At 33.8% G+C, this 14,204-nt stretch overlaps 1 protein-coding gene across 1 annotated transcript in view; it reads right to left on the reverse strand.

The window, feature by feature from the left end:
• Positions 1 to 13,412, reverse strand: part of MGAT4C (MGAT4 family member C) — a 613,336-nt gene extending 599,924 nt beyond the window's left edge. The window contains exon 1 of the mRNA XM_067698739.1: positions 13,213 to 13,412. The gene's annotated coding sequence lies outside the window, so the exon portion shown is untranslated. The remainder of the gene's footprint in view (positions 1 to 13,212) is intronic.
• Between the last annotated feature and the right edge of the window lie 792 nt (positions 13,413 to 14,204).

Below are 14,204 nucleotides of genomic sequence, written 5' to 3' on the forward strand. Positions count from 1 at the left end.
ACATTTATCTATAGATGTAAGATTAAAACAAATGTGGGGTTTGGGGTGAAGAACAGAAGGTATGCTCAATGAAGAAATGATATAAACACCAAAGTTGGAGGAAAGAATAAAGAAAGCAGGAGTTATGCTCATTCTTCACCTTTCTGATAATAGCTTACAACAAAAAAACGGAACTCATAAACATTTCTCAAATTATTACATTTAAATTGGCTAAACTAAATTTTTAAAAGAGAAAGATTTTCGTACTAGATTTCAAAAGTATCCTAACTCTCTGCTGTATATAAACGATAAACCTGAAGCAAAATGATTCATAAAGATTTTTTTAAATGTGCAAAGACATAGGCAATTCAAACGTAAAGAAGCAGAGTCCACAATATCAGTAATAAACAAGGGTGGATTCAGGCCAAAAAGCATTAACAGCACAAATCAGGGGTCTTTATAACATTAAAGGGAACAAGTAATACTGTGGATAAAATAATTATGATCATCTACATATCAAACAAGCAGTTCAAAATGCATAAACAAATATATAGGGAATACAAGGAGAAGAAAATACATTAGAGAATATTTAATTTCAACTCTCTGAACCTTTAAGATATCAAGGGGACAGAGAACACTTAAAGATAGAAATCATATATTTTTTAAATTTAATTTTATTTAATTTATTTTAATTTAATTTAATTTAATTTAATTTTAATAGTTTTAATAAGTGATGGAGCTGAGTCTCAAACACATCATCACTGGTTCCAGAGACTAAGCTGCTTACCAGCATCTTATATTGTGATACTAAAGTGTCTCTTGAAGAGGAGACAAAAAATCTCTCTTCTGATTAAAACAAGAAATGAGAAAATGAGGGTTGGATGTTTAAGAAAAAAAAAACTATTAAAATAATTTTCTGAAAGAGCAACAGACTGCAGTAATGAGGAGGTTAGTATGATTGGCAAGAGTGCTAAGAACCTACTTCAGGTCAATTGGAATGATACAGGGGTACTTGATGGTTCCCAGAATCCAAGAGCAGAAAGTGAGTGCAACCAGGACCCAGAAAAGCTATTCAGACTATCACTACGTCTCCTACTGTGACTATTGGGTGTCTCATCCCCACTTCCCTATGCTTCATTCTCCCATATTGCTCTCTGCAAACTGCCTTGTTCTTTCCCATTTGCACACAGCCAACAAACTGCTGACAAATTCCTGCTGTACTTGACTACCCAGTTTAGACACCAAATCAAGATTGATTACAGTTTGTATAACCCTACTCTAGATTCTAGCAAAAGAGAATTTAGTTGCTGTAATTTAGGTCATGAGGTCATAGTTATCCTCTACTAATCTGGTAGGATGCAGGGCAGGATCAGCTAAAAAAATGGCTGCAATTCAGGAACCCCAAAAGTCCACTGTAAGTATCTCCCATTTTGCACATGTGGTAATTTAAGATATTTACTCAACTGCAAGTTAAAAAGTATACCCAAAGTTTTCTTGATAGATCCATGCCTTCAATAATGTCATCACAATCATTTTTGTTTAAATGATGCCTGCAGAGTAAAACCTAACAGGCAATGTCTTTTTACCCAAAACAGTTCATTGCATTTTTCATCCATGGATACATAGGGATCATAATGAAAAGAATTCCACAGAAATAGTGTTTTGTGCGTAGTGGGCATGTGTCAGAATGGGGTAGTTTCTGTGAGAGTTTGCAGGGCTCTCCTTAGGCTGATGCATTACAACATTTCTAGTTTGTTTCTGGAAATCAGCAACTGAGTTAAATTGAAACATAGTAAGAATGGGGAATGTTCTGCTAAATCTGAAGTAAAATGTTAACTTTGTAGTTCTATAATTTTATCCAATGTTTGTTTCTTCTAAAATATAAGGTACAATAAAATTACTATTTCAGTTCAAAAAGAAAAATTCCAAAGACAGGCAAAGAAACTCCTTAGTTATCTCTGTTACTAATCCTCTATATTTCTATGGTAACTGAGAGAATATGGTACTTAATGTTTTTTAGAAAAGCAGTTCAAATTTTAATAGATGGCAAAATTGAATAACATAATTTATAGAATTAAAACGAAAATATTTCATGGTAATAAATTAAAAGATACAAGACATTTATTTGTTTATTGGAAAACTGCTTTAGTATGAGAGCACATTCAATTGATAGTAAAGACTGGGCCATTTTAATAGCAGAAAGAGACTAAGTTGCATTTATAGCATCCATGAGAATAATGATGGAAAACAGAAATCCAAAATCTGTGTTTCTGGTGCAATTATGGACATGGTCCAAAACATTATAAAACAGGAAAATATTTGTATTCTCTTAAATAACATATGCACTATTTTTTTATAATTTATAGAATAAATATTTTACAGTGTTTTATGTAAACAGAAGTTTCTACTGGATATTCAACATTAAAGTACCATGTCAGAATCAAAGGAAAGAAGCCATGACCAGAGTTCTAATAGACTTAGATGGAGTTGAAGGTATAGCAATGGATGCAACCACCCAGACTGAGCAAATATAGAACAAAGAGAGGAAGGTGAACAATAAAACTTTATACTTAAAAGGTGAACAAAAGAAAAGTATATTGGGAAAAGGTGCATTTCACACATTTAAACTAATAAAAATTGTTGCAGTAAACCATATGTTTGGTTTTCTGACTGTGAATAGCAGAAATAAAATCCATTTAAAGTAATAAATTTTGCTTCATATCCAAGTTACGTATTTCAAAATAAAAGACATGAATAAAGACAGGGTTCCATGTCAATTAGTCACAAATAAATGAAGTAGAAAGATCATCATGAAGTATAAGCCTCCTAGAAAGGTTTGCGAGCTGCCTGGGACATTGGTAAATTTAGAGAATGACAGGAACCATAGAGATAATCAGGCTAGCACACAGGTGGCCTCAGTCATCCATATGATTTAGAAATTGATACCTAACCTGTTTTCATTACGTTAGCAAACTCTTAATATCAAAACTTAAACAGCTGTCACATAATAATTCATGGTAGTTGTTAAGATTAAGCACTAAAAAATTCTAGAAATAGAAAAATATGCATTTTAAATGGAAAATCTGTTACCAACAAAAGGGTTCAATAAAGCTTATTATCTGTAGACTTTATATTTCTAAAATAGTTTATTCAGTCAGAAAACATTAAAACTTTTACAAGAATTTTTTTTTATCTTCAATAGGAATACAACAAGCAATATAATAAAAAAAATTAGTCTGTGTGTCATTTATATTGCTGTTTTGAGATACATTTTATATAAAGCAAGTAAATAAGATTATTTATATTTAAAACAAGTACCCTAAGCTTTTCAGGTGAGAATATATAATTATGCATTACCTTAATATACTTCTACATACAAACTTTTTTTTGAATTAGTTAGCTTTGCTTCATTCATAGCTTTTAGAAAAAGAGTCCTGTAAACTTCAACATAGTGTAAATTAATTTGAACGTTAGTTTCCAAGTACACATTCATGCTATGAATAGAGAATCTATAAAATAAACACAGTCTTCACTCTTTGAGAGTGAACAACTCCAAAAAATAAACTCAGAAACAATCCATAGGCACATTACCTGGTTAATGGATAAACAAAACTTGGTATGTCCAGAGAGCGAGATATTATTTGGTAATGAAAAGGAGCTGCAACACGGATGAACCTCAAAAACAGTATGCTAAGTGAAAGAAGCCAGACACAGAAGACTACATATTGCCTGATTCCATTTATATGAAATGTCCAGAAAAAGCAAATATAGAGAGGCGGAAAGTAGATTAGAGGTTCCCTTAGGTTGAAGTAAGAAATGAAAGTGACTCTGGGTAGAAATAAGATGTCTCTTTATGGTGATGGAAATGTTCTAAAACTGGATTGTGGTGATAGTTGCACAAACAGTAAATGTGCTAAAAGTAACTGAACTAGACACTTAAAACTTATGAATTTTATGGTATATAAATTTACCTCAATAAAGGTGTTTAAAAGGAGGGTTTATCCTATAACTATGTGTGCTTTTCAGAGATTAAAATAAAAAGGAAAATACCTCCTCTCCAAAAAGAGTAAACTGATAGGAAAATACAAATCTCAATTTTGTATGTATTAATTTGTAAAAGTACCAGATGTGATGCACAATAGTAGTTTTAAAATAATATGAAAGATTGTTTAAAGTTTTGAGCTGGCTGATTATGCCCACCTACCACTAAAAATAAGGATGGTTACAAGTACCAGCAAGATACTACATGCAAAGTACTTATCTAATGTTAATAGTCTAAAAAATACATTTAATTATATAGTCTATATAACCTTCCAAACCTCTAAAAGCAGCTCCTAAATAACTACTAGACTTTACCATTCTTTAAACACATTCTTACAATTTAAAAAAACATTTTGAGGAACTGAGTAACTATTTCAAATAAATCAGCAGTAAAATATAATGCAACAATCAAAACTTTCTACAAGACTTTAAAAGTTTGATATATGTCCATTCAAGCTGTTAACATTCCATTCAATCACAGAAGCATTATACTTTCCCCTTGCTTTTCTCAATTTATTGCTGCAAAATTATCAAGTGCATTTATAACTTAGAAGTAATTTCAGTGACCCAAAGCAAATGACTGAGGTTGCAATAATTTTTTTGACATTAATAATGTTTTCATGGCACGAGTGTTTTGTTCTTTTGTTTGCTTGTTTTATAATTGTTGTCACTTCTCCTGAAGAAAGAAAACTGATCATTTTCTTGTCTGAATTCTGACTTGTCTATTACATTACAAAGCTTGAAAAGAGCTTAAGGGAACATTTCAATAGCAACCTCACAATAACTTGACTATTTTTGTTCTCTTCCCCAAAGACAGAAATAATAGATAAAGGGAATGACAAAGCATGTTGACATACATATCTATGGTTCTTTATACTGCATCTGTGTAGTGGGAAAAAATGCATAGATGAATATATTTTAAAAATGATCCTTTAATAAGCAATGAAAATGGCTTATTACTGAATTTTACCTCATGAATGTATAAGGTAACACTCTAGTGTATAGTGTATGTATACACACACATGTCGACGTTTACATCTATGCCTTTCAGTGGCCAGACCTACCTGTCCATGTTAGAGCATGGGTCTGAGTCTCAGACTCCTTGTCTGTTCAGTATCTCTGTCTGTATCTGCCTGTCTGTGCTTACCTTCCTGTCTATTCATCCATATCTCTCTGTATATATTTCTGGCTGGCTGTCAGTTTGCCTGTCCCTGTATATTGGTCTACCATCCCTGTCCCATTACCAGTTCCTATCTGTCAATCTTTCTCTACATGTCTTTTGTCTGTCCGCCTGTTACTGTTTGCATACCTGTTGGGCTGTACGAATTGGTCTGTAGGTATGTGTCTGTCTATCCATGACTCTATCTGTTTATGTGTACATATATGCAAATTAAGATTTTTCCTTTAGTGTACACTCTACCCTGTGGTCTATGTGGGTGTTTACCAAAGGTTCAGAGATAGCTATTAGGGGTCACAAAATGAAAACAAGACTTGAAGCTAATGACAAATACAACTATTCTCACTATCAAAGGAGAATACATAAAAACTTAAACTCTTCAGAGAATTCTTGTTATGTGTATATCCCAGTTCCCAACATTATTCTCAAGATCTAGCCCACCCCTACCCCCACTGACAACCTAGAAATCATTATCTTCTTTTCAATGTTATTCTTCATTCCTTCATGTAAATTCCACCAATTCTCCTAAAGATTTTCCTTTCCCTAGAATATTCCCAATTTTGACTTCATAAGGATAATTCAAAGGAGAAAAAAAAAAAATCCCTGGTAGAATATTTTCTAACACGTGAATTATTTTGTGAGGAATAACACTAAGTAAAAGTATGGTGGGAGAGAGTTGCAAGATAAACCAGGGTGGGGTTTAATGCTCTAATTTCTATATATTTCAGGGTCCATTTACTAGTGAGAAGATGCTTCTCAATAGTATTCTGCCTGTGAACTAAAGATTTGTGTTTCAAGTCTTCTGTGGGTAATTCTTGAAAAAAAAAACACAAATACACATGACACTCATAGACATGCACACAAATACCTTCACACATACATTCACCTGCCTACTCACATACTTCTTAAAGATAAATAAAACTATTTTTAGAGAGAATAAATCTAAATTCATATTAAAAAATAATTCCAAAACAATAGAATGCCCATATTATCCACCAGTCCCAATGAAAATATACAAAGAAATTTTACTTTGGTTTTGCTCTAAATGAACAGTAACCTACCAGAGCCTAAAATAACAGGGCCCATTATAATAAATTCCTAAACAATAATAGTGTTTTATTAAGGTTCTTCATATACACAAGCATATATTTTAATTACTAGAAATTATAATTAAAAGCTGGAACTACTAAGACTGGTTTTTTACATTGATTGACTTTGGCAGGTGATTGACAACCTTCCACTTTATGATGATTATATTTCTTTATTAGAAATATAAACATCTGACAACATCACAAGGATTCAGTTATGCAAATGAGGTGACATAAGAATAATTTATAAAGTAGGTCAACTGTACTTATATCATATGGGAGTGTTGGCCTATTTTTCTTTTTAAAGATGTTCTACCAATTCAAATTTGGCTAGAAAATATGATTCAGTTCTACAAAAATACTGAAGGCATATCAGATGTATTGATGAAATTAAAAAGGACAACCTAGATATTCACACAGTACACAACATATGTTTCTTAGAATTAAAGCAGAATTGCCACCTGGCAGTTTTCACTCAAACAGGTCCTTGTACAAGCACATTCAAATCTACTACCTGTTGATACTATTAAAATGACTAGAGGGCTTCCCTGCTGGCACAGTGGTTGAGAGTCTGCCTGCCGATGCAGGAGACACGGGTTCGTGCCCCGGTCCGGGAGGATCCCACATGCCACGGAGCAGCTGGGCCCGTGAGCCATGGCCGCTGAGCCTGCGTGTCCGGAGCCTGTGCTCCGCAACGGGAGAGGCCACAGTAGTGAGAGGCCCGCGTACAGCAAAAAAAAAAAAAAAAAAAAAAAAGACTAGAAATAATGGAGTATTTATACCCAGTTGTCAGTTTGGTTTTTCATGGATTTCTCCATCTAATAGGAATTATTAAATTAAGTATTAACATGCTTACAGGTGAAATTAAATATGAAATTCCTGTGAGTTTCAAAATTACACCATTTTGTTCTTTCGGTTTTCTAAAACTACCTTCTTTATCCATACTCTCTCACTATATGATATTTTAAGGAGAAAAAACATCCTAAATTATATTCTATGTAAGAAAAGACAAACAAATTACAAAATTAACTAAACTATCATAACTACTTCATTCACATAAAATGTAGGATTAAAATAAGCACTATATCATTTCTTCTCTCTTTCACCTGAATTGCTACTTGATACGTACTTTCCAACATTTTCATACCTGTTTCTACAGTAAACATGAAACTCTACCATGACCTGAGAGTCATTATGGTAGATTGATTACATGCCAGACTCTAGGCCAAAGATCCTGTATCCAAACTTTTACAAGTCACCTAAGTTACTTATGGTAAATAACCATGGGCAGTTGTTTCATCTCTCTATTCTCCAATTTCCTGATCAGTAAAATGATTATAACAGCAGATACTTTGCAAGGTAGTTGGTAGGTAACATGAGAAAATGTATGTTTAGTTTTCAGAATATCTTTAGCCCACAGAATATACTCAACAAGTGTAAGCTGCTATTATTATTATATATTTTTTCAGATTTTGTTCTAACGTTAGGACTTGAAAGGGTCATTTCAGAGTGAATGTAAAATACTCTAATCAAAATACTCTACATTAAATTGAGGTATTTGGAAGAATTTTAGCAGGAAAAAAAGGGCCAAGTTATATTTTTAGGCTAAAAATCAGTGGTGCCATCTGTAAAGTAAGGCTATCTCATGTAAGAATGTGGAAGTTTAGGAATATCTTCTGGCCAAACTTTGGAAGGATTTGAAAGACCTTTCTAGAACAAGGGTTGGAAAACTATGCTTATGGACAAATATGGCCCCTAAGAATATTTGTTTTTTGTTGTTGTTTTGTTTTGTTTTACATTTTTAAAGGGTGAATAAGGAGAAGGAGGGAAGGAGGAGGAGGAAGAATATGTGACAGAAACCTCATTGGGTTCACAAAATCTAAAATGTTTAACTGTATTAATTCGCTAGGGCTGCTATAACAAAGTACCACAGCTTGAGTGGCTAAAGGAGCAGAATCTTTTTTCTCTCACGATTATGGAGGTTAGAAGTTGAGATCAAGTGTCACGGGGTTGCTTTCTTCTGGGGCTTCTCTCCTTGGCTTATAGATGGCCATCTTTTTCCAGGGTCTTCACATGGTTTTCCCTTTGTACGTATCTGTGTCCAAATTTCCTCTTCTTATAAGGACACCAGTTATATTGGATTAGGACTCACCCTAATGACCTCATTTTAACTTAATTACCTCTCTAAAAGATCTATCTCCATATACAGTCACATTCTGAGTTACTAGGAGTTAGGACTTCAGCATATGAATTTTAGGGAGAGACAATTCAGCTCATAACTCTTATTGGTAGGCCTTTCATAGAAGAAAGCCTCTGCTCAGAAGGCTGAGGAGGTTATATCTGCCACAAGTTAACCAGTATTTTCTTTGTGCCTCCTTTCCTATTAGTTTGTCAATACACAACAGACATAAGGAGAGAATTACTAAGCTTAAAGATATCACTTTCCCATTAAGAATTTGCTGAGAAAAAAAACACCTCAAGGGACTGTGGCTAAGCTGTTTAAGGTTAGGTCAAAGGGGCAGGGCTCAGTAAATAAGACAATTTACTTGCAGGAAACCATAGGTAGGAGAAGTATGTAGGTGAGCACAAATCTGGGATCCCCCTCAAAAGGTGGTCTGAAGATCAAACTGAATACAGGAAACCTAATATCAGAAGTGGGCATGGAGAAGGTGATGTCATAAGAAAAACAATAATACTTATTAACATTTTTTAGCATAGCTGACCCTTGAAAAACTTGGGGGTTAGGGGCACCAACCCTCTAAGCAATCAAAAATCTGCATATAACATATAGTTAAGCCTTTCAAATACATGGAGGAAGGTTCCTCCATATCCTCAGTTCCACTTCCTTGGATTCAACAAACCATGGATCATGTAGTACTGTAGTATTTATTATTGAAAAAATTCTGCATATAAATGGGCCTGTGCAATTCAAACCCATGTTATTCAAGGATCAACTGTACTTATATGAACAAGCCCCTGTAAAGCTAATTTGCAACATTCTGTCATTTATTCCACACCACCATATGAATATTATCCCCCCACACACACACACTTGTACAAATTAGAAAACTGAGTTGGAATTAGAATACAGATTTTAATCTCCAAAGTTGGGGATCAAAAAACAATAGAACAAGGACTTCAAGGATCTTTTGGAAAATGAAGTCAGATATCCAAACCTTCACCTTCTCCTTATTGATGAGTAGGTAAATTCATAGATTTAAAACAGGATTGGCACTGACCAAAAAAAGAAGAGCTTTTCAGCAGGTGCTTGCTTTTGTGTCCACATTTTGATCTAGTTAGAATGTGCAAGATACTTTCCTGTCATGCCTTTCAAAATAATTACTTGGTGGTTCCCTTTTATAAAAAAGACTTTTGTACATTTATTTCCAAATTCCAATACAAATACAGATATATACAGATATATAAGACCGACTCGTATTATGCTTAATTTCCCTCCCCATATAACTCACAATATTAAAGTAGGTTTTCTGTACACGCTTCACTCAATATGAAATGTATCTGAGAAATTCAGACAAAGTATTTTTCAGCAGTCTTGTCACCTAAAGAAAGCAGCTTCTAGCTTGGATTTGCATACTCTTTTTGTAAAGATTCAAACTCACAATTAAGGTCAACATCTGGTTGGATTTAACATTCGCATTTGACAGTTTCACTTTCATTAAAAAATGTTTAGCATTTTTCAAAGCAAAACCTGTCTTTTATTTTAATAAAAGTTTTCATATATTTGCTTTGTTCCTTGAGGGGTGGATTTGTATGCTTGAAGAGCCCTGTGCAGTTGGAATTTTGAGGCCATCTCACTAGACAAGTTACTGTAGCAAAATAAAACGCAAATGAAAGGGGCAAAGGGCACATTATAATGAGCAAGAGGATTTACTGTTTTGTCTTCTATTTCCATATCCTTTGGGAGAAGGGAAAAGTGGAAAAATGAGATATAGTTCTATCTTCTTTCCCTGGTAAGTTATGGTTGATAATTTTGCTATTTGAAAGCCACAGGGAATATGCCAACTAATTTCTCAAACTAATCTTAAATTCCAGTTTTATCTATGCATGGGTAATGCTTTAGTAATTCTACAGAGTACTTTAGTGCCAAGCAATAACTACATTATCAATACATTATTTTTATTACCAAAACTGTTAAACAAATATATCTGTGATATTACACAGGTATACATACACATCATTAAAGAAAGAGTCAAGGTGATTTCAAATAGAACACACTGTATGTGAAACTATGATAAAATGCGTTCAAAAACAGATACTGCTTATTGAGCATATGTTGTGCACAAACTATGTGTTTGTTACTTAATGTGCATGATCTTTACTACCCACAAGAATTATCACAATTACACCACTGACAAGATAGAGGTATGGAGGAGATGACTGACCTACGCAAACTTGATTAACAGATTTAAACCTAGTTTTTCTTACCCCCAATCCAGTGTTCTGTCTACAATGACACTTTGACATATAAAACAGTTAAGGGAGAATTTGAAAACATCTGGATGATTAGTCTGGGATCTTCAGTAAAGCTGAATGCAAATTATTGACTGAATATAGGACTGTTCATGCCTTACATGCACATTAAGTAGCTACTAAAGAGTCAGACTTAATTGCCTTCCTCTGTGGGCACCAATTAGAAATCTTGAAATATTAATAAACTGGCTGATTTGGGAGAAATATCATTGTGTATTTTCTTCCTACATATTGCTTTTAAGCACCAAACATATCATGGGCACTCAATAAATATTAAATATTTAACAGCAACTAAAAAATGAAATTATGGTAATATATTTTACAATGAACTCACCATAAGATGAAGTAAAACAAGTTTTAGCACTAGATCTGGAAGCTGAGCAGATTTAGATAGCGGCGTAAGTGAATAACCCTCTAGGAAGGTAAGAGACACTAACATGACTGTGGTAGAAAAAGTTAATAGGAGGTTAGAGCAATAAAAAATTTTATTGCAATCTGAAAATTGAAACTGCCCCTCCTGGTTTTCATATTTGTTCTGTTCATCTAACATCCAAAATGTAAATTAAAGGATATATTTCTAAGCTGCTGTCATTTCTTCCCCATGCCCAAACATGAAGTGAATATTATTTCATTATCTACTGGTAGTATCTTACTCTGAAAGAACATAAAGTGTGTTCCCTGAAGTTATTCTTTTTTTCCTACTTGTGCCCTCTTTTACACATAGTCTGAGATTTTCAGAAGAGCTAATTGTGATAATAATTTAAAAAAAAGGTGTTAAATCACTTTATCCTTTGGCATTCATAACTCACTGAATTGTGAAACTGAGACTCTCAGGAGTGTATGCAGTTTCAGAAGCACACTTCTGTAGATTTAAATCAGAGCTACAAGTTATTGGGAAGAAATCAGGCTGGGAGCTAGCTCACTTTCTTCTTTCTTAAGTGAGTGGAGGGAAAAATGTTCCATAAGAGAGAGAAAAAGCTTTTAAAATGTTAGAATCCATAGGGAAACCTTAATTTAAGCCCCTGTTCCTCAATTCTTGCAAGATTCATGAAAAAAGAAGCACTTAAAAGTACTCTCTGAGGACTCTGTTCTCCTCCTTTTCCTTTTTTACAACCCCTCTGAGGATAAGAGAGAATGCACTTAAAGTTACTATTTGGGTGACTCAGTCCTTCTCCGTCTCCTTTATTCTTCTAATAGTCTCTCAAATGCTCCAAAGAAATGGGAGCACATTTAACCAGAGCTTTCATGAAGCTCAGCCACCATTTCCTCTCCCAAGCCTGTGATTAACCCATTGATGGGTCCACAAAGTCTGTGTAACAATCCAAACACGGCAGCAGAGACACCATGCTCCAGGCCACATGCACCGGCTGTTCTACCTATCCTAGTAGTTATTTCTGACATGTAAAAATATTAATCCACGGTAGGTTTCACTGAGTGAATTCACACAATAATAAAATACTTAGAAGCATCAAAAGCCCTCATATCATATTTTAAAATATTTCTTCAGTTTTCATAAACTCACTGTGACTACTATGTGCTTGCTTTCTGTCCTACACCCCTACTTACTCTGACACAGAACAATGCCCTTCAAACGTATCTTTAACTTTTAAGAAACATGCACAGAAGTCACCCCTTCCTGTCTAATATATCACAGGTATAATAAGCTAAATTCCAGGTCAGGATAAGGCTTTCTCTATTTGTATTGGTTCAGTTAATATTCAGAAGTTTGTCAGCTTTTAACATTTTAGTGCTGAATAGTTTTGTGTTTTCTATAGATGTATTGAGGTTTTCGCTTCACAGAACAAAGTTGAATAATACATCTTTATAGTATGTGCCTTTAACTTAAACTATAGCAATTTATTTTAGTAAGATGCTTGCAAACTCAAAAATAAAGAGCTGCAAAGCCAACAAAGCACACTGATATAACATTCTCTTGAAGACTCTACTGGAGTTTCTTTAGGTACTTTTGTCCTTCATATATTCATATATCATAAGCATCAATGACCCCAAAATTAATAACAGCATTTGAGACAAAGTTTTGTATTTGGGAACATATGGAGAAAATATCATGATTATGTAAAAAGATTAAAACATGTATAAGGTTAAGTGAGTTTCTAAAGTCTGTATTTCCCTTCATTATATATTGCAGCTACAAAAGAAAATGCTCAAGAGAATTAATATGAACTTATGATAATGCCTGCAGCACGGTTCTGTTTTTGCCTATTTTTGCTGATAATGCAATTCAAACTATACCCTACTAATCTTTAGTAAAGGAATCCGATTATTCACCTATAAACATGCAGCAATAAGGTGTCATTCTTTAGTCAATACCGACTACTTAACATCTCTCTTTTTTACAGGTTTGGATCCCCAGCTCATTAGATCATTACCTGATAAATAGGGAGAGGGTAATGAATTGAGAAAATAACTACGTACCTTCAGAGAAAACCTGCCCGATAACAACAATCCATTAGAAAACTGGCAATATCCTCTGATCTATTGCCCGCAAAGCTATGACTTGATGGAGAGTTTCATTCCCTGTGCTCAGTTCTCCAGAAGAAAATCAGCACAATTTAAATATTTCTTGGAATGTGACAGCTCTCTAGATCCCTGGTTGCATTCTGTTCCCCAGGGAAGGCAATCTGGTGTTCCTGTGTGCATAGAGCAGTGAAGATGAATTGAATATGCTTGAGATAAATTAGGAATGGCTAAGTTAAAATTGTCGCTGCTCCAGACTCTCTCATCTGCAGTCTGTAAGCCTGTTTTTCTGTGAAAAAGCTAGATGGCAGGCTGCCTCAGTAAGTTCTTCTTAAGAGACACAGAGCATTTTCAATGAAGAAAAATTCTCCCATTATCTAAGCTAATGTGACTGCTGCTAAATCCAGTTTTTAAAGTGTCTACTGGCATGAAATTCATTTTCACTGTTGCTTTCTTTCAAACTACAGTCCAGAATCCATACTATCATGCTATATACATTTCTATCTGAGAGAAACATTTAAAGTTTTCAGTTAACATATTAAATCATATCCCTTTTTGCAGTTTTAAGGATCATTTATGTACAGGAAATATCCTCTTTACATCCTAAAGTCATTTTATGAATTTTATAATATGTAGAGGGTTTTGTTTTAAATCACAGTAACTGAACATAAATAATTGTATTTTTATTAACAATTATTGTAATGCAGATCCACTTAGAAGTGTATCATTTTTAAACATCAGCTAAAATGCAGAAGTTATATAAAAATGAACAAGGGGAATGCAGATTCCTAATATGTGACCACAGACATAAATATTGACTCCGAATATCCTCCTAAAGAAAATAAGATGTTCCAAATAAAACCATCACATAAATTATTCCCTTCTATTAAAAATAAAAACAAGTCACTTCTGAATTCTGTTTCAGTTGAATATGTTGTTATATGACAATT

The sequence above is a fragment of the Pseudorca crassidens genome, chromosome 11 (genome assembly GCF_039906515.1).
Source record: "Pseudorca crassidens isolate mPseCra1 chromosome 11, mPseCra1.hap1, whole genome shotgun sequence".
Taxonomy (NCBI): Eukaryota; Metazoa; Chordata; class Mammalia; order Artiodactyla; family Delphinidae; genus Pseudorca; species Pseudorca crassidens.